Source organism: Phoca vitulina, unplaced genomic scaffold, assembly GCF_004348235.1.
Source record: "Phoca vitulina isolate PV1807 unplaced genomic scaffold, GSC_HSeal_1.0 scaffold9, whole genome shotgun sequence".
Classification (NCBI taxonomy): domain Eukaryota; kingdom Metazoa; phylum Chordata; class Mammalia; order Carnivora; family Phocidae; genus Phoca; species Phoca vitulina.
In genome coordinates this window covers 61773749-61795888 of record NW_022589712.1, presented here as the reverse complement: position 1 = coordinate 61795888, position 22140 = coordinate 61773749, and positions in this window count along the sequence as shown.

Genomic DNA, 22140 nt, shown 5'->3' with positions numbered 1-22140 from the left:
TTCCTGTGAGTTTCTGAGCATCAGCTCTTATTTCACCCCACTTCTCTCAGTTCTCCTTTGATTTTTATTTTTGGTAAAAATTACAACATGTTCTAGAGCCTTAGCTCATTTTTGGCAATATCTGCATTAGAGAAGAATTTCTGATTCAGCAGAAATAGGCATAACATGTATTTAGGGAGTGTCTGGCCAGAGTTACTGGATTAGATTGGAGTGAAAGTTCTCATTTGAGTTTGACTTCCTTCTCGAGATCAGTATGCATTGCAATCTTCCCTTGTCCAAAAGCAAGTGAGAAGTGGCTGGGCAATGCACTTGGAGATGAGGAAAAAAAAGTGCTGGAGGAATCGCGGATCATGGACATAAAGTTAAAAAAAAAAAAAAAGGTAGAAAGCATTTTTAAAATATGTTATGATAAAAAATAAGTTAAAAAAAGTCTAATCTCCTAACCAATATTTGATAATGATTGTTTTTTGTTGTTACTTAATTTAGGGAATATAATTATGAAATAAGTCAAAAGAAATAATAGCTTTAGGGAGCATTAGAAATGACATTTAGGTATTGGGCATGACATTGAAGCATCTGAACCCTGAGGCACCCCTTTATTTAATTTAAAAGACAACATGGCTACAGGTGACTAGGTTATTTTCTGATATATAAGAAGTTGTTTGTTTTTAGGAAACTCCAGCCTAATTTGTTTCCCATTTTTACTAAGAACAGAATAAATCACACATAATAATCCATTATTCTTCTAGAATTTTTTTTTGGAATAGGTCTATAAGAGGCAGGAGACTCTAGAGGCTTATGGTTCTATTTTTGAAAGAATGAAAAGATATGAGCATTTTCTCATTTAAGTGATATATATATATATAGAGGAAGATCTTACTCAATTCTAGATTAAAGATGTTCGTCATTTTCTTTCCCATCAGCAGTGCTGCTGATGGGGAGCACTGACCTTGGGCTTTCTCCATCCCATTATCTGCAAATATGTCACCTTTCCATTTCTGAAAGAAGTGTGTAACATATATGAAACTATGACAAAGGTTTTGTGGTTACTATTTTTTAAAAAAATATATTGTATGCATATTCATGTGATTTTGGAGAACTCATGTATTTCAGTTTTTTTGCAATTTGTAAAAACTACAACATGAATGCTTATTAATTTGAAAGTATAATATACTGTGATACGATGTAAATCCTTTTAATGTGAGGAAGACTGATGGTCATGTTTTTATCATTCTTCTTAGCATTCTCTTCTGTGAATATATTCGACAAAGTATAAGGCAATTTATTTTTATGCAGGAATGAGTTATGCATTGTACAAGTATTCATTTTGTAAACATGGTTAAACTAGGATGATTATTTAGCAATATTTTATGCACTAATAGGTTGACTAATCATCAGACCACTTACACAAAAATGGCCACCTATCAGATTATGTCTGCAGAGTGTTTTCAAATATATCAAAAAACTGTAGAATTAATTATTATAATACAAAAATGAATTCTAAATCCTCCAATTACAGCCTATTCAGAAGATGTACCAGTATCAGTAAATCATACAAAGCACCCTTACAGTGCATGTATAACTATAAAAAGACATACTAAATAGGGTTTGTGGCAGCAAAGCTTATTGGTGAATAACACAGACTCCAAGCCAGACTGTGAGCCCTTCTGCCAGTTACTTTTCTGGTGTGTGCCTCAGTTTCCTCATCTGTAAAACAGAGATCTATAATATTATCACATAGAGTTGTTGAGAGGATTGAATGAGTTAGTCCATGCAAAATGCTTAGAACAGGGCATTTCCAGGCAAATTCCACAAAAGTGCTGACTGTCATGATTATATAGATGAGAGTTATTGCAACAATTCCTATAGAATGCCTCAACATTGCTGGCTGGGGCCTGGGTCAGGTGCCTGACTTACATAAAACTTCAAATCCTCACAGCACTTCAAGACAAATATTACGTGGATTTTATAGATGAAACTGGAGTCCAAGACTAATTTAACAAGGTTACATTGTCAGCATCTAACGAAGTCATTCATGATTTAAGTTATGGTCTGTTTAGGTCTAAAGCCTGATGATCATCTCTTTCTGCTAAGCCATGTGGTAATTATAATCTTTTTTACATCATAAAATTATTTGAGAATTGGAAGATACCTTTCAAATGCACAGAATATACTAAATATTAAAATATGTAAATTATCTACAAACTGAAAAATTCAGAGAAATCACTAAACCTATGAATATTCGTCTTTTTCTACTGTATTTATTTTTTACAAATAGCTGTTATATAGAAATTATCACAAAGAAAATTATCATTGGTACCTAATACACTTGAATATATTCATTTAAAAAAAACCCAAAACATGATTTCACTGTTATTATTTACTATTTAATCAGACCAGAAGTCAATTCTCCCAGCCTTTTTCTTTTCCGGATGCTACTTTTCACAGAAGGAAGTCTGTAATCTTTTAGTATTAATCATCATGCTATATACAAAGTACAACATAGGCAGTTTAATCAACTTTCTATGAAAATCAGTTTGACATATTGAGACTTAATCAGAAATTATCTTTTTCCAAAATGAATAACTTTACAATAAAAATAATACATCCTTAGACAGACTGTTGGAGAAAATTCAAATGCGATAGAAAAGTATGAGGAATAAATAAAAAATACTCTAAATCTCACTTCATAGAAGCAACTGCCATTAATATTCTGATTCAGATATTTCTGGACATCTTTCTGTTCTTAAGTTAGATATTTTTTTTTCCCAGATCAGCACATATAAATAAGTAGGCCGTATTGTTTTTATGTGTTGAATAGTATTTTTCTAGTTTTCAATATTGACTAAAAAATGCTCTGGTAAACATCATATAGATGTGTCTTAAGTTTAATATTGATCTTCATTTGAATTTAGCAACCTTCTGTCCTTTGTGTATGTAACTGATTTCATTTATATTTTCTGGGCAAAAGTCTCCATTATTATCACAGATCACCATGAAAGAAGTCTTCTTAATTCAATTTTGGGACTCTTTTCCCCCCATGCATTCTCTTTCTTATGAAACAATTGAAGCTGTGCCTGTTACCTCCTCTTTTGTGGTCTACTCTCTTGCACTAGCACAATTCTTGTGTGGAAGTCTCCAAGGTGAAATCAGGTTTTTAATAGGGATGGATACCCTCTGCAGGGTTGAAAGCAGCATGTACCAGGATTGAAGGGATGAAGAGATAGATGAAGGGATGGGATATTCCTCAATTAATAGATAAGTAAATTTAGAGATGGAAGGGTTTCTAAATATGCTCATACCTCTCAATTTTATAATAATAAAATGCAAGAAAAGAAAAGCTGACTTGCTCAACAGCACCTAGCTGGCTTGTGACAGAGAGAGTATGAGGAAGGACCCTCTGGTTTCTGATTTTTCTAGCACTACTTATTGTATTCTCAACCCAATGTCTGATTTTGGTCTTTTTTTTTTTTTTTTCAAGATTTTATTTATTTATTTGACAGAGAGAGAGAGAGAGAGAGATAGCGAGAGCAGGAACACAAGCAGGGGGAGTGGGAGAGGGAGAAGCAGGCTTCCCGCTGAGCAGGGAGCCCCATGCGGGGCTCGATCCCAGGACTCTGGGATCATGACTTGAGCCGAAGGCAGACGCTTAACGACTGAGCCACCCAGGCGCCCCCTGATTTTTGATCTTCTTCCTCCTCCATCTTTTAGGAGAACTCAGTTACACAGTAGGAATGAAAGCAGAACAGAAATAGAGTTCAGGGTAAGGTAAAGTCACGAATTTAATTGTGTTAATGGAAACATTGAAAACAATAGTTTTTAATCTGTTGAATTTAAATTCTTGAAATATTCATTTGATACTGCTAGCCTTTGGCAGTCAGTTTCTTTTTTCTTTCTTTCTTTTTTTTTTTAAAGATTTTTGTTTGAGAGAGAGAGAGAATGAGAGAGAGAACACGAGAGAGGGGAGGGTCAGAGGGAGAAGCAGACTCCCTGCTGAGCAGGGAGCCCGATGTGGGGCTTGATCCTGGGGCTCCAGGATCATGACCTGAGCCGAAGGCAGTCGCCCAACCAACTGAGCCACCCAGGCGTCCCTCAGTTTCTTTTTTTAAAGATTTTATTTATTTGAGAGAGAGAGACAGAACAAGCGGGGGGTGGGGGTGGGGCAGAGGGAGAGGGAGAGGCAGACTCTCCGCTGAGCAGGAAGCCCATGTGGGGCTCAATCCCAGTACCCTGGGATCATGAACTGAGCGAAAGGCAGACACTTAACCAACTGAGCCACCCTTGGCAGTCAGTTTCTTTAAATAAAAGCTTAGTATCAGAGGAATGAAAACTATGTGTATTTTCTGATACCAAACATTTGAGTTTAATAAAGAGAAAATAAGGTTATTTTATTATTATTGCATAAAATGTCAGTAATTCAGCAGAATAGAATGATGGGTACATCATTAATTTGAGTAGGTAGTATTCTTATCTCATGATATGGGCAGGTCATTACATATGTACACAAAATGATGTTCAGATTTGTATTACAAAATAGGCAAAATGAATTTGTATCCTTACAAAATAAAATTATATCATTACAAAATATCAAGAAGATATATCATCAAGATCAAGAGTATTAAGTAGTATTTGTGGATATGCATGGTTTAATAGTTGGGTTTGTAAAAAGAAATGCATAAGGTGGACAATGTAATGTGTAAAGGTGTTCAACCATTACATAGAATATTAGAGCAATTCAATTACTTGAATGTTTAATGTATCAGTAGTAAATATCTATCATCTTAATTTGTTTCAAAGTGGAGATACCAATTCAGAAAATGAAATTTTAACACTGATTATTCTCCCCTTTTTTGAATACATATTTCTACATTGAGCACTTTAGATTCCCTATGCAATGTTTATGAACAAAAAATTGAAACTGTTATGACTACATTCAAGATAAAGGTCTTTAAAGTTTAGTTCCTATGCAAGCAATTAGATGATATTAACAGAAAAACATGGATTCTTTCTTTAACCTTTGGAATCTTTTTGTGAGCATTTATGAAAATACATAGGACTGTCATTATGATATTATTTGCCATAGAACAAAATTCTATCTAAGTCTTATCTTTACTGAATGTTATATTACAGGCTTTAGATACTGAATTATCTCATTATAAGGGGTTTTACTTAAGGCAATATGGCATTACAGCCTCCAAGAATAGTTCTATAGCAGGGTTATAATAATAGATACTCACATGCATATAAATATTCATGAATTATATACAAGTATACCATGACTGTTTTGTGGGTTGTTTAGAGCACTCTGTTAAGGCATTATAAGCTATCAGTTACATTTTGTCCATGGGCTCAATCTCATTCTAGATTGCTGGATGGAAGTTAATTGGCACATATTTATTACTTCTCCTGGTAAATTTTAAATTTCCCAGAGACTGTGTTGAGAATAGGTGAATGACAATAACAGGAAAATTAATTCATATGTACCTTAGTATGAGTTTTCCAAAGGTATCACCTTTGAACATCTATAATGAAAAAAGCTGACCTACATATATTTTTGTTTCAAATTTTGATCATGCTGCTGCTGACAAATTTGTATTTGTATAAGGCCAGTGAGTGACTAACAATCCTTTTCAGGTTGAACATTCATTTCTTTAATCATTTTTAACACATTTATTTGTGCACAAATTTAAATTTGTATGTAACCAATTTGGTAATTTTCTTTTATTTATTCTATTGCTTTTAAGCATAGAAAGGTCTTTTCCTTAGTTTATATAAATATTCATTATCTTCTAAAATTTTAATAGTTTGACTTTTTACATTTAACTCTCTAGTTATCTGGAATATGTTTTGTATTGGGTAATGATACATCCCAAGTGATATTATAAAGATCAAACGTTGTGTATACAGTATCTAGAACTAAGTACTGTGCCAAGCTTGTTATCTGGTGCTCAATACATCTTTTGGGTTTCCTCTTCTCTTCTATAACCAAACAGGGCACGTACCTGATCAGTATTCCAGAGACAGCCTCTAACCTATAAGGAGCCTAGTTCCAAAAAGTAAAGGAGAAGAAAATGCGAGCAAATGACTATAATAGAATATAATTCTGGTGGGGCAAGAAGACAGAGAAACTTTCAATGGAGGCAGTCCTTATGATGCTTCCTGAGAGATGAGTTGAAATTTATGAAGTGAATGAGAGGGAAATGATTTTCCAGAAGGAGGGAAAGTATCTGAGGGTGATATGTTCAGGGACTTTTAGGAACACAGCAGGGTGCCCACACAGCTAACAAGAGGTGGAGGATGGAAAGAAGGCCTAGGCCAGATAAAGAAAGGACTGGCTAGCCATGCTGAGGATTTTGGTCTCTAACTAGAACGACTTGTATATATAAGTGTGCTAGCAGCATGATTCATTCAGAGGTTTTGGTTTTTACATATTTTTAGGGCATGTATAAAAGTTCTGTCATGCATTTTTGTATCTGAATAATTAACAGTCCACAACCATTACAGATTACTCCTAAATCAATTGAATATTTTATTTCTGTTAATGCTCAGATCATGTGGGTTGGAAAACTTTGTCTAAGTGTCCCCATTGATATTTTCATTCAGGTATAGTCAGTTTCTTTAAATAATTAGAAAGACTTTTGTAGTATAATCATGGAATAGCAATGAGGCTTTGGAACATGGGACTGTGCCATATAAGTAACCTTTGCTCTGAGACAGAAAAACTTGGTATAATGAACTATACCAAGATCTTTTTGCTTTTTCACAGGTTTTACAGATGTATTTGGTACCATTATCTTTATTAAGCAAACTTGGCTAATAATGAAGTTTGTTAACATCCTAAAATTAATTTCCTAAGGTATTATGTGGGCCTATCAGAGCATTTGGTATTTCATCTGGTTTGTTCCCATTCATATATGGAATGAGGCAGTCTTCACCTTTCACATGTATCTACTGTACATAAAGAGTATATATATATACATAATCTCTAAGGATTGTCTGTTACACATTTGCTTCAAGATAATATTTACTGTTCCAGTGGAATCTTGTTTGAGAATGAAGCATTTATGTGGACCAAGTTTCCTTGGTCTCTGAGGATATTCCTAGAAATATAACTCTGGCATTCAGGTAGGCAAAGCTGATACACTGAGTTAAGATGAGGGAATATGGGGAAAGCCAGATGTGCCTTAGAGAGAATACAAGCTACAAGAAGAAAGTTTGGAAGAAGGAACTGCATTGCCACAGAACAATAGCAGGGAGGAGAAGTTCTGGGGATAGAGTTATTGCTGTTCCTTGAACCTGTTCTAGCCCAGCTATTCCTCTCCCTAGAGGAGAAAGTCTATGACGATATAAAACTAAATGAGCAGCAACAGGGCTAAGAATCGTTACCTCTAAAAGAGCCCAATACAAGGAAGGGAGAACCATTTCATTTCTCATTTTTTGTTGGAGTAATGATCAGGTCTTAAGCAGAGTAGTGGCCTAGCATCAGTGGTATGGTTAGCTGCCTGAGCGTTGAGCAAAATTTCTGCCCATTCATGTGCCAAGGAATGGGGTATACTGGATGGAGTGGTTCTGGGTCCTAGTGGCAGAGATGTATTTGGATGCCAGAGTGTGGCCTGGAGGTGGGTCATTGGAGTGGAACAGGTGGGGCCCTGGCTGTTTGTGAATGGTTGTTTTCAATTACCAATGGTGATGAAGTTGCAAATTGAATTTTCCTGATTTGTGACTAAGGTACTGGGGACTGATCCTTTTGGGGACTCTTAAATCATTTTTTAGTATATGTGCTGCCAAAGCGAGCACTTGGGGACTCTTAAATCATTAATAACTGAGATGAAACATATATTAAAGCTGTGATAACTGGTGTTGTGTGTTGATGTTATCTACTTTGTAACCCAATGCCAATGTGGCTTTGGAATATTTGAGTTACACACTAACTTGACCAATACCTTGACGAATGTTAACTGTAGCTTCAAACTGATGGCTAGGCCAGACATAAATCAAATTGGATAAACCAGACAAGGTTTACCTATCTAAAGAAGTGCTTCCCAACCATCTTCACATTATAGAATGCATAGAAGATGATGTATTTGTTTGTTTTGCCAGGGTAAAATGGAGGTGTTTTGGAAGGGTAACGGCTTGGTTTAAAAAAAAAAAAAAAAAGTTTTCTTTATGTTATATAATTATGATAAGAGAAATAAATACAAAATATTAGAAAAGACAAAAATTAAATGTATGTAAACCTTTCAAATAAATCTTTTCAGAAGATTCCCCAGGACGCTAACTAGATGTCCAGGTCATAGACCACTTCTCTGGGGAAGCTTATGGTGCTACGGAGGAACAGTAAATGTAGCATGTTGTCATATCTTGTGCTCCCCATCTGTGGGACTCACAAGGTGAGCCTGATCATAATGTCTGACCCCTTTCTGAGGGGTCCTAGAAAATGCTTATTGACAATAGGTCAAAGCCATCCAATGAGGGAACTCTAGCCCCTAGGCCTGCGTGAATCAGCATATCCACATACACCTTTAAACCACTGGAGGCACACCAACATGCCAGTTCACCAGTTGGAAAATTCTAGTATAAGTCCTATAGAGGAGAGTAATACAGCAGGAATATCAGCAATAATCTCCAGTGACAGATTGAGGTGTTTCTGGGTTTTCCCAAAATATTTCACACAATTGCAGGTGATAGGTTTGGGCTAATAAGGATCAGTTCTGAAGTTCTGGAAGCTAAAATGCTCCCCTAATGTCCTGACTTTAATTATAAGAGGTTAAAATATTTCAAGATACAACTTTGCTGGAATAGGTGCTGGATATCTTCACACCTAGGCCAAGGCACATCATTAATCTCAGAACCATGGAGTACATAATATACAGTGCACAGTGTATTTGGCCTTGAATAAACTCCTTGCCCATCACTGTCAGCCTCCCAATAAAACTCAGGTTGGGCCAAAAACATTTCGTTCTGTGGAATTTGAGTAAGTGGCAGTTACCAAGTTTTCTGGAATCCCTTCTCATATGTTCTGAGACCGGCCAAAAGATAATTTGTACAATATATGATCTGTACAATTTCTGGAAGATTTTAAAAATATAACTGGCTAACATAAAAATTAATTATAGGCAATATTTGATAGAATTTCCTAGAATCTCAAATTGACAATATTTTCCCTCTTTTGTGGACACAGTAAGAAGAGGTGGAAATGTTCAACCATGAGGATTGAGTTATCTTTTTTCTTAACATTTAGACACATAGATTTAATTTAGTGTGGTTATTAAAATGAAGATAATAACAAGAAAAAATTAGAAGCAGGAGATTATGTTAAATATGCATTAGTCTTTCCATGGAAATGGCTACTCATAGGACATTGGAGAACCTTATTCCCTGGGGATACTTAAGAAAAAAAAAAAAAAAAATGGTTTGTCAAATGTCTTATAAATGTTAGTATCCTGAATCTGAATGCAGCCAGGAGATGCTTCTGGCAACTGCAGAGTTTTAACATCACTGTCTATAAAGTTAGCTGATGCCCTGGAGCCCAGGCACATTCTGCTTCCTCCTCTGAACTTTCTGGGTTAATTAAAAACTATCATTATCACTGTTTTAGCAGCTGACATGCTATGAAAAAGAGCTTTAGCAATGGATTAATTGAAAGGCAGAGAGATATTTCAGAAATCTTAAGTTGAGAGGGAATGTACTTCCTGGACTATTAGGACCATAGTAGAATCAATTCTCATAGAATAAGCCTAACCAGGCCCACAAATGCCTTCCAGGCTCTGTGTCTTCGAAGACTTGAGGTTTCTCTCTCTGTTCTCATCTCAGAGGGCAGGACTCATAAGGGAACCACGAAAGGGCACCTGACATTTTGCAGCTATAACATGGAACTTTGTAGCATCCCCAAAGTTGAAGGATCAAAGTGTAGGACATTTCTAACGTCCTTCTCCCTACTACATTAGGCAGGTCCTAAATCCTGAGAATATTCTGGGTCTTTGCTCTTCACAGCAAGTGGTTTTTATTTTTTGAGACTTCTTTTTTGTTCCCAGTATCATAGAGACAATTCTCATTGCTCGATGGAAGAAAATTCTAATTCTGATCTTGCCCCATTCAAACTCAAGCTAAAATAATTTCCATTTTTGTTGATGTGAGGTAACTGCAAGTAATTATGCCCTCTGTCATATAATTAAGCTGATGTAAAGTCATCTTGTTACCTTTCAAAATTTTGCTTTAAATGTCTCTTGACACTTTTAGGAACTTAAAAAAAAACAGATAGTATTTTATTATAAACATCTGTCTTTGAAAAAAAAATTCTTAAGCACCGCAAGAATCTCCTTTTTGAGAGAGTAAATTCAATGGGAAGGGCTTCTCATGGTTCTAGTTCCAGATCGCATGTTTTTTTTTCTTTGTGAACTCTTTGACTCTACAGATAAAGGAAAATATCCCCTCCACTGAGCTCCAAATCTATCCTTTTATATATATTTCTGTCATAATATTTACTACACTAAACTACAGTTATTTGTTTATATGCTTTGTTCTCTTATTAGACTGTGAACTACTAATGGACAGTATCTCTTTTTCTTTATATTGCCAGGGTCTAGCACCCAGAGAGGAATAAGGGTTGAATGGATGGAAGAATGAATGACCATTCTGTAATGAACCCTAACGAAAGCGTTCTAATTCCTTAGGTATCAAGAGAACTTCAGATTCATTAGGGTACAGAGCCTAAGAACGTTGCTCTATTGATATATCAATATATGTCTTATATCAAGGCTTTTATTTATGTAAATCTATGAGCAAAGGAAGATATTTGATTCTGAAGTCTTTTTTAAAACTACTATTTGAGAGGCTGCCATTCTTTTATTTATATATTTATTTATTTTTGTTTGTTTTTTTAAGTATGTTGAAATAATAATATTACATTGGTTTCAGGTATACAACATAGTGATTTAACAATCTATATGTTATGCTGTGCTCACTACAAGTGTAGCTACCATCTGTCACTGTACAACACTATTACAGTATCACTGACTATATTCCCCATGTTGAACCTCTTATTCCCATGACTTATTCATTCTATAACTGGAAGCCTGTATCTCCCACTCCCCTTCACCCATTTTGTCCATCCCCCCCTCCTCCTCTGGCAACCATCAATTTGTTTTCTTTATTTATAGCTCTGATTCTGTTTTTTTGTTTGTTTATTCATTTGTTTTGTTTTTTAGATATCATATATAAGTGAAATCATATGATATTTTTCTTTTTTGGACTTACCCACTTAGCATAATACCCTCTACGTCCATCCATGTTGTTGCAAATGGCAAGATCTCATTCTTTTTTATGGCTGAGTAATAGTGCATTGTGTATATATGCTACATCTTTATCTATTCATCTATCTTGGGTTGCTTACATTTCTCGGCTATTGTAAATAATGCAGCACTAAACACAGGGGTGTATATATCTTTTCAAGTTATTGTTTGTGTTTTCTTTTGGTAAATATCTAGTAGTAGAATTATTGGATCATATGATATATCTGTTTTACATTTTTTGAGGAACCTCTATACTGTTTTCCACATTGACTGCACCAGTTTGCATTCCCAACAGAAGTGGAGGGTTCTTTTTTCTCCACATCCTTGCCAACAATTGTTGTTTCCTGTGTTTTCAATTTTATCCATTCTCACAGGTGTGATGTGATATCTCATGGTGGTTTTGACTTGCATTTCCCTGATGATTAGTTATATATGAGCATCTTTTCATGTGTCTGTTGGCCATCTGTATGTCCTCTTTAGAAAAGTATCTATTCCATTTTTAAAATCAGGTTATTTGTGTGTGTTTCATGTTGAGTTGTAAAAGTTCTTTGTGTATTTTGGATACTAACCCCTTATCACATATATCATTTGCAAAAATCTTCCATTCATTAGGTCGCCTTTTTGTTTTGTTGATTTTTTCCCTCTGTATAAAAGGTTTTTATTTTGATGCAATCTCAGGACTTTATTTTACTTTTTGTTTTCCTTGCCTTAGTAGATACACCTAGAAAAATGTTGTCATGGCCGACGTCATAGAAATCACTGCCTATGTTCTATTCTAGGAGTTTTATGGTTATCAGGTCTCACTTTTAAGTCTTTAATCCATTTTCAGTTTATTTTTGTGTATAGTGTAATAAAATGGTCTAGTTTCATTCTTTTGCATTTTGCTGTCCACTTGTCCCTTTATTGAAGAGACTGCCTTTTCCTCATTTTATATTCTTGCCTACTTTGACATAGATTAATCGACTATATAAGTGTGGGTTTATTTCTGGGCTCTCTATGTGTTCTGTTGATCTATGTGTCTGTTTCTGTGGCAGTACCATACTGTTTTGATACCTACAGGTTTGTAGTATATCTTGAAATCTGGAATTGTGATACCTCCAACTTTGTTCTTTTTTCTCAAGATTGCTTTGGCTATTCAGGTTCCATTTTTTGTGGTTCCATACAAATCTTAGTATTATTTGTTCTAGTTCTGTGAAAAATGCTGTTGGTATCTTGATAGGGACTGTACTGAATCTGTAGATTGTTTTGGGTAGTATGTACATTTTAACAATATTTGTCCAATCCATGAATACGGAATGTCTTTCCATTTATTTGTGTTGTCTTCAATTTCTTTCATCAATATTTTATAGCTTTAAGAGTACAGGTCTTTCACCTCCTTGATTAAGTTTATTTCTAAGTGTTTTATTCTTTTTTGGTGCAATTGTAAATGGAATTGTTTTCTTAATTTCTCTTTCTGCTACTTTGTTATTACTGTATAGTAACACAACTGATTTCTAGCCATGATTCCTAAGCAGGAAATGAGCTAGTTGGACTGGCCAGACCTCATCAGTTATATGCCTCATCCCTAGACCTGGTAGTAGATTCACTTCTACAAGAAGTAAATAGATTCAGAGTAAGGGTGTGTGATTCCCCCATAGAAAGATCGGAATTATAGAATTTTTTGGGAGGACCAGAGGGGCAATAGATGTTGGGTGCAAAATACAATGCATTTCTACTGCAAAGAGATTATAACCATTATTGCAAAGGTAGTACGTAAAATCACAAATTACTGTAGGCCATTAAATGTTCAATGTCAATTGAGTGTATAGAAAATATACTTTAGGCCAAAGAAGTACTCATGGGGAAGGCTTCTGAATAGACTTAGGCTTTAAATGGGAAGGACACTTAATGGGTACTGGGTAGCTACAATGTGGAGATATTGTGGTAAGTGCTTTTATTACTCTTATTTATTGTACCCTTGAAAATAGGTAGTACAGTAAGTATATTATTTCTCTTATAGGTGACATGCTGAAGTCCAGAGAAATTAGGCAACTTAATAATAATGATGGTTGGTATTTATTAGTGCTTTCTGTATGTTAGAAACTGTCATAAGGGCTTTATTTGGATATATTTATGTGGTATCTGTCTATCTTTATCATCATTATTATCAGCAGCAGCCCTTATTTTAAACATAAAGAAATGGAGAATTAGGGAGATCAAGTAATTTAGCCAGATTGACACACATGATAAGTAGAAGCCCTGGGCTTTAAACCTAGAGAGATTGAGTCATGAATTAGTGGGCTCAACACATACACTAAACTGTTCTTTTGAGTGGTTTACCTGAGGGTATGTAGCCAGTAAGAGATGGAGCTGGAATTCCTGTGCCTGATTCATCTGACTGCCAAGCCTATGATTATTCTTTCTTTATCTTTGTTATCAGTAAAATTTAGAAAAGAATTAAATAAGAGATATTTAAGTTAAAGTGTTAGGGTTATAAGGATGAGTAAACTAATGTTCCTGAAGTAAATGATCCTCAAAGGAGGTCATATAGCTGGAAAGGCAGTAATATATCTTGTTAAGTGGTCTGGCTCTTATTGATTTCCATTTCCCATTTTGATAAGCAGGATTTTCCCTTTCATCTGTTCCTTTTCATAAATTTGTCTCAGACCCTCCACAATTCTAGACAATTCATTCGCTGATTTCTACCATTTTGGCACTGCTATGTTTCCTCTAAACCAACTTTCTCTTTTACAATCCTTTGACCTTGGATTCTTTATACATTTTTGGAGGATCACTAGCTAATCCAATAAACCAATATATGACAGAAGATTAATGGAAGATCTGCTTGCTAAAATATAGGCATTCTCTCCATGGTCTTTTTAATCATCCTCTATCTAAGGGAAATGATTCCAATGGTCAGGATTTCAAACATGGTAGGAGAGAACAGTCCTATGGTATAGAGTCTCAGGCCAGTCACATCAGATTTCACAGGGGTGATCTTGACTACTTTTATGGACTTTTAAATAATAAACCTGAATATTAGAATTAACCATCCAGGTGTCCCATATCAAAGCAAATTTAGATAGGGCTAAGCCAATTTATAAGAAGAGACAGTTTCTAACATAAAAGTCTTTACAGTCTAGTTGAGGATATGACACACACGCACAAGAAATTATAATAGAAGAGAACCTTAATATTTTAATAACTGTATTTCAGATATAAAGAGACCATCAAAATCTTTAATTCATTATTTTTCACTGGGGTTCCTCAGAGCCTTCTTAGAGGTTGCTTTCAGAAGTAGAGTTTAGGGAGGAGAGAAGGAAGGGAGCCAGCCTGCAGAGCATGAGCACTACCCTTCTCTTTACATATACTTCAGCCACAGGGGCTCTACTTACAGCTATTTTAAGGAAGATTTAGTTTGAACAGGGGTGCCTGGGTGGCTCAGTTGGTTAAGTGTCTGCCTTTGGCTCAGGTCATGATCCCGGGGTCCTGGGATGGAGCCCTGCATCAGGCTCTCCACTCAGTGGGGAGCCTCCTCTCCTTCTCCCTCTGCCTGACGCTCGTACTGTTTGTGCTTTCTCTCTCCCTGTGTCAAATAAATAAATAAAATCTTAAAAAAAAAAATTTAGTTTGAACAAAGAATTGCGGGATTAAATTGTGAGACTCACTGATATATACCGTTCTTATAGTTTTACAGATGAGATAGTTGCCTGAAGCCAAGATAGGTTACAGGACTGCCCTAGCCTGAAGAACTTGTAATTAAGGGAAGGCTTGAAACTGGTTCTGTTAAAGTCCTAGTATCGCTCTAGTGAGTGTCAGTGTTTTAATACCAGACATAAAATGTTTATATAAATTCTCTTTTATCTTTAACATGCTTTATAAAAATGTGATGGATATTAAAAATGTGGTGTACTCTTCTCACATCTAAAAAACTAGCATTTAATTTTTCACTTCCCTTTCTGCTCTCTTATGTATAAGTAATTTTTACATAATTCTAATCATATTACAGATATATATTTTTGCTTATTTTTTGAACCTGTTTTATGTATGTCTTCGTGTTACCACAGGCTTCTTATTTTACTTATACAATGACCTATTATGTTGCTATAGCATACTTTATTTAATCATGTACATATTGTTGGACATGAGGATGTCTTCCATTTTTGTGCATTTTTTTTTGCATTCCTATACCTATTCTCTCTTTTGGATTTTTTTTTTTTTCAAAATAAATTGTGAGGAGTGGTATTAACATATCAAAAATACAGAAAATTTTTCTTTTTTTTAAAGATTTTATTTATTTATTTGACAGAGAGAGACATAGCGAGAGAGGGAACACAAGCAGGGGGAGTGGGAGAGGGAGAAGCAGGCTTCCCGCGGAGCAGGGAGCCCGATGCGGGGCTTGATCCCAGGACCCTGGGATCATGACCTGAGCCGAAGGCAGTCGCTTAACCAACTGAGCCACCCAGGCGCCCGAGAAAAATCTTTGTGACGGCTGCTACATTGCTTTCTGAAAGGGTTGTGTAGGTATCATTTTACCATAGTTTCTCTCCTATATCAGTATTTTAAAATTTTGTTACTTTCATTAGGTGATACCACACCGGTGTTTTGCTGTGTGTTTTGATCACTAGTAAAGGTTATTATTTTTATCATTATACCTATGTTCAAATTATCATCCTTTGAGTGACTTATTGGTTTATATGTTGTTTTCTTTTATTTTGTGGCTCTCTTAATTTAGTTCTCTTATGTTGTAAAAACTTGTATATTTACAAATATTTCATTTCACTAAAAGTATATTCATAGGTAGCTGCTGATATATATTTATATATAATTATATATATAAAATAATATATGTATATATATTATATATATATTTTATTTATTTATTTGAGAGAGAGAGCAAGAGAGAAAACACAAGCTGGGATGGGAGGGTGAGGGGCAGAGGGAGAGGGAGAAGCAGACTTCCTGCTGAGCAGGGAGCCCACAGTGGGCCTTGATCCCAGGAACTAGAGATCAGGACCTGAGCCGAAGGCAGACACTTAACTGAATGAGCCACCCAGGCACCCCAGCTTCTAATATTTTTAACCAGTGACTTTCATATGTTAACTCAAGTTATCACTACCACTGATGCTTTAAGTAGGCTCTAAAAATTAATATTGAAATGTGTTTTTTTTCCCTGTTAGGAACTTATTTTGAATAAAGTGAGAGTATACTTTTAATAAAAGAGTCATATTTTCTAACAAATACAGAAGATTAATTTTTGGCAGGATAGTTTGGGTAGATAATTAAAGCTGTAAAACTCAAATCTTCTGAACTCTGCCCTACCACTTCTCCTATAAAATACATATATTCACAGTAGCTCTATCCCAGTTTTACTCACAGATTTCCTCTTTTTAAACCAATTCATATCACTGACAATTCTAATCTTACACTTTTATCATTTATAATTCTAGTCCTCAAACTGTCAGAATTAGTGAAAACTCCTTATTCCAGTATTCCCCAAACAAAGAAAGATTTACCTAAATAAAACAGAGAAAAAAAAGCAGAAAATCAAATAGTTCTATGCAAATAATCCTTGAGTTACATGTTTGAGTTGGTAAAATTCAGGATTCTTCATTTGTGAAGGAGTATTCTTATTTGACAAACAATGAATGCATAAACAAGCAAGCATTATCTTTTTCCCCCTTTTTGTTCTCTTAACCCTACAGGGAAAAAAGAAAAAAAAGGATGCCTTGGAAATTTATACTTGTGTGCATATTCTCCCACTGGTGTTTCAGAGCTTCTAGAAACATCAGATCCAGTTGGAGGATGTTCAAAACCATATTCCCTTGCTACTGCAACTGGTATGGTGAACTAATTTTTTTGAGGTGATTGGCCCCTAACCTGAATTTCTCATCAGCTGCCTCCATCAAACAGAGTTAGAGTCTTTTCCATTGCTGTGAGGTTAATAGCATTTTCAGATTCTAATCTAGTCTCTGGAAAATTGTCTTTTAAAAAAATTAATCAATAGTACTCATTTTTACATCAGTATGTCAAACAAGGCAGAGTCTACTGCACCAGGTATTTCTGCCATTAACTGTCCTATCCAGTACATATTCCTACACAACAAAAGTCAATAAACTCACCATGCTTGCAGCATTGCCATTTGTTCATGTTTTTAATTCACTTGTGTATTAAACTAGCCTGGAAAACTTACTGGGCGAAGACATTAAATTCCCCTGAAGCAAATATTTTCAGGAAAAGGGCTTAAATACATTTTCATGTCTGTATCCTGATTTATTCTCCTTACGGATACTGGACAAATGCTTTGTGAAGACAATTTATGTGTACTGCCACGAAATAAATAACCAATTAATGTATTTATTTTCAAAGTGACCTGGAGGCCACATCAATGCAGATCTATTTAAATAAGAAATGGGGAAGAGTTGTTTTGAGGGTTGAATTAGATAATCATATAAAAGAACAAAGTCTAATGTCAGGCAAATAATAAATACTAGATATTAATTATAATGAAAATTATTAATTATGATTACTTCCATTATATCAAAGAACAATTATAAATTATAATTGGGACTCTGGAGAGGGCAATATCAAGCATAACCATTTCTATCATTGGTCCCACCTTGGTAATAACTGAGTGTTTAATGGTAATATAAATGTAAACCAGTAATAGGATCGTTTCTTTTTGCAAAGAAAACCAAGCTGGCCAGAAATAGAGTAACCTGCTAATGTAATTACTCATGGAAGAGATTCTTTATTAAACTGATTATGGAATAGCTTTTTTTTTTTTTTTTTAGAGAGAAAGAGAGAGAGTGTGTGGGGGACAGAATCTTAAGCACGCCCAGTGCAGAGCCCGACTTGATCTCACAACCCTGAGATCATGACCTGAGCCTAAATCAAGATATGGACACTTAACCAACTGAGCCACCCAGGTGCCAAGGAATAGCATTTTTTTTTAAAGTTTTATTTATTTATTTGACGGAGAGATAGACAGAACCAGAGAGCGCAAGTGGAGGTAATGGCAGAGGAAGGGGAGAAGCAGGCTCCGTACTGAGCAGGGAGCCGGACATGGGGCTCGATCTCAGGACCCTGGGATCATGACCTGAGCCAAAGGCAGATGCCTAACCATCTGAGCCACCCAGGTGCCCCAGGAATAGCATTTTTAGTTCAATTAAATTGATGTTCAGCCCCTGTTATAGGTCAGGCACTATCCTATAGTGGTACAAAATGTAACTTTTAGTTCCTGTTTTAAAGAACTGTAATGGAGTATGGGAGACAGGAATGTAAGTTAATTATATTGCAGTGTGGTAAATGAAATAATATGTGAGATACAGAAGAAGACAGAATAATTACTATCAGCAAGATCAGGAAAGGCTTCCTGGAAAAATATCCAGGCTGGACTTTGAAAGATGTAAAAGTTAGGAAGCATTGTTAATGACATAGGGTATAGCTGTGCAAAAGCCTAGAGGCCAGAAGAGGCATGGTACTTGAGGGAAATTTAGGGTGCTGCCCAGCAAATGTGAGATGGAGGTGACTGAAAAGAGATGAAGCCGGAATGCTAAACGGAGGTCAGATTTTGAAAGGGTCTCTAACTATGTTACAGAATTTGAACTTAGTCTCAAGGTCAGTGGGGAACCACTGAAGGGTTTGAAGCATGAGGTAGACTTGATTCGTCATTCCTCTGAAATGTGAGGAAGAGATAGTAGAGAGGCGAAGATGAAGGCAGGAATTTGTAGTTCTTGACTTTATTCACTGCTATAGAAACTTATAAAGCCAAAAGTTATGGAAATCCCTGTTGATCAGTGGATTAATTGATCAGTGGTTTGCAGTAACAGTAATAATTTTTTCCCCTTCTTTGGAGGATTATTATTGAGCTCTCTCCTAGTGAGCTGGTCTCATGCTTTATTTTTATTTCTTGATCCCAGAAGCGGTATTAGAAGGCTACTAAATGTCTATGACAGAGATAATGAGGTCTTAGGTTCAGGCAGGGCAGAGAGTTGAGGAAGGCGACTGAAGATAGAGACTTAGGTGACAAGAGGGATATGGATGTGGGAGCAAGAAATGGGGAGGGAAAATAATATAGAGGAGCAGCAATACGTTAATGAAATCAAATGTCCTAAAAACAAAACACAAATTATCAATTGCTACACAGATATAGGCAAATAATATTTTAATATAGAAATTTGTTGTGACAGTATAAACAGTAAATCTGAATGCCATTCAATGTATAGGTATTGATTTTTTTAAAAGATTTTATTTATTTTAGAAAGAGAGAGTGAGTGAGTGAGTGTGTGAGCAGTGGAGGAGCAGAAGGAGAGAGAGAATCTTAAGCAGACCCTGCGCTGAGCATGGAGCCCGACATGGGGCTCCACATCACAATCCTGAAATCATGACCTGAGCCAAAATCAAGAGTCGGGCACTTAACTGACTGAGCCATCCAGGTGCCCCTAGATATTAATTTTTAAATACAAAGCACCTAAGTAGAACATTCAAAGACATAAGGATGAGGGGATAATTTTCAAAAGGAACCTCTCAGTAAAGAAAATCAGATTGCTTGCTACTTGCCTTATTCAGAATCAAAACTATTTATTAAAAAGAGGTATTTATATTTGTCTAATATCATCACACTTTCTTGGTCTACTTAATATATTAAAATTCAGGTAATACAAGTATGATGCGATAATTTTTTTGGCACCTTCTGACTTCCTGTTGTTCACTCAAATTGTTTAAAACTGATAAATTTCTTTGTCCGGTTAAAATGTGAGGCTTGTTGCTAAATGGTTGAGTTATAGGTCTGTTCCTTAGTAAATAATTGTATTTTATTTTTAAGTGAAAAAATTTATTTTTTTTAAAAGATTTATTTATTTTAGAGAGAGAGAGAGTGCACACACGAGTGCAGGGTGGAGGGGCAGAGAGAGTTTTAAGCAGACGCAGTGCTGAGTGCAGAAACCAACTCTGGGCTGGACCCCATGACCCTGAGATCACGACCTGAGCTGAAACCAAGAGTCAGTTGCTTAGCTGACTGCACCACCCCGGTGCCCCTTAAATGAAAAAGTTCTAATAGAAGGAGCCAGTGTCATGAAGAAAACTAAACTCTTTATGTATAAAAAGTAGATCAATGGCTCCTTTTGATTGGGCTAAAGAACAACTGTTTCTGAAAGGAAGAAGGGCTACCTCCTTGGCCTAAATGGTGTGGTGTTACCTGAAAGCAGATTTGAGGTCTGTGAGGTGAGCAGCATTAGTGAGGCCATTAGAGTGGTGTGAACAACCTCCTATTCTTTGAGGCCTGTTTCTTAAACTGGGAGAATGCAGAGAGGTGACTAACCCAGCAAGGAAGGTAGAAGTGGTTTTGATCTTAGGTTAAAGAGTCCAGGGTGAAGTACAGTGCATTCATTGCATTTGGTAATCTATAGGGATAGACTGAGCTGCTAATTGGATGGCTAACATATAGTGAGGCACGATATTAATTATCAAAGGATTTAAATTTGTTTTAAAAAACTTGATTATATTTGATATTTGTTCAATACGTTTTGAAATAATTTTCAAAAAGGAAATTCGTTCTGATTAAAATATTAATAATCCGTATTTTTAAATCTATAAGGCAGCAGTGCAAAAAAATCAGCAGTTTAACACAGTACCTGGAAAAAAGACTTGCAGGTTAATTGAATGAATGAATGAATGAATGACTGCTTCTTAGATGTAAGCCGATTGAAGTGTTCCCGTTGTTTCCACTATAGCGCTGTGCACTACTCCCACCTAGTGGCGATCTACCTGGAGTGCATGGTAATTAAAAAAAATGAAAACTGGCCCCTCTGGAAGGGAATGACCTCTTGTAGAGTGACCTCTTGCCTACATTAAATTATACCTTTAACTTTATTGAATTTACTGAAGGGAACAACCCTATAAAACCCAATTCTGAATATTCTATGAAAATGTAGTCGAAGATTTTGTTAATGACAACATTCATCAATGGGCCTATTGAAGCTACAGTCATTTATTTAAGAAAATTGTGCCTGGAAATGAAAAAGAAAATCATTTACAGGTAAGAAAAATACAAATTTCTAATAAACATATAGACACATTTTCAACCTCACTAGTAGCAAATAAATGTACATAATATACTACTTCTTCCTATCAAAATAGCAGATTGCAAAAAACAATACTCTATTGGTAAGGAAGAAATGAGGGAGGTACTTCAAACAATTGTTGGTAGGAGAGTAAGTTGGAACAATTAATTTTTTAATTAAATTTTTTAACTTTTTATTTGCAAATAATTTCATGCTTATAGAATGATTGCAAGAATGTGATTAGTACAAAGAACACTTGCATAACTTTTATCCAGATCCATCGATGGATCTGCCTTCCACTCAGGTCATGATCTCGGGGTCCTGGGATTGAGCCCTGCATGGGAGTCCATGCTCAGCGGGAAGCCTGCTTCTCCCTCTCCCACTCCCCCTGCTTGTATTCCCTCTCTGGCTGTGTCTCTCTCTGTCAAACAAATAAATAAAATCTTAAAAAAAATTTGAGAGAAAGAGCACACGTGCACAAGGAGGGGAGGTGGGGGGAGGGGAAAAGTGGAGGGGCAGAGGGAGAAGCAGGCTCCCCGCCCAATCCAGGAACTGGTCGCAGAGCTCCATCCCAGGACCCTGAGATCATGACCCAAGCCCAAGACAGCCGCTTAACCGACTGAGCCACCCAGGTGCCCCTACTACTCCATTTGATTTATAACTATCTTGTGGAACTATTTGAGGCTAAGATACATACATCATGACCCTTTAGACCTGAACACATCAGAGTGTATTTCCTTAGGAATATTCTCTTAAATATTCATGGTACAGTTATTGGTGTTAGTGAATTTAATATTGATGTGATA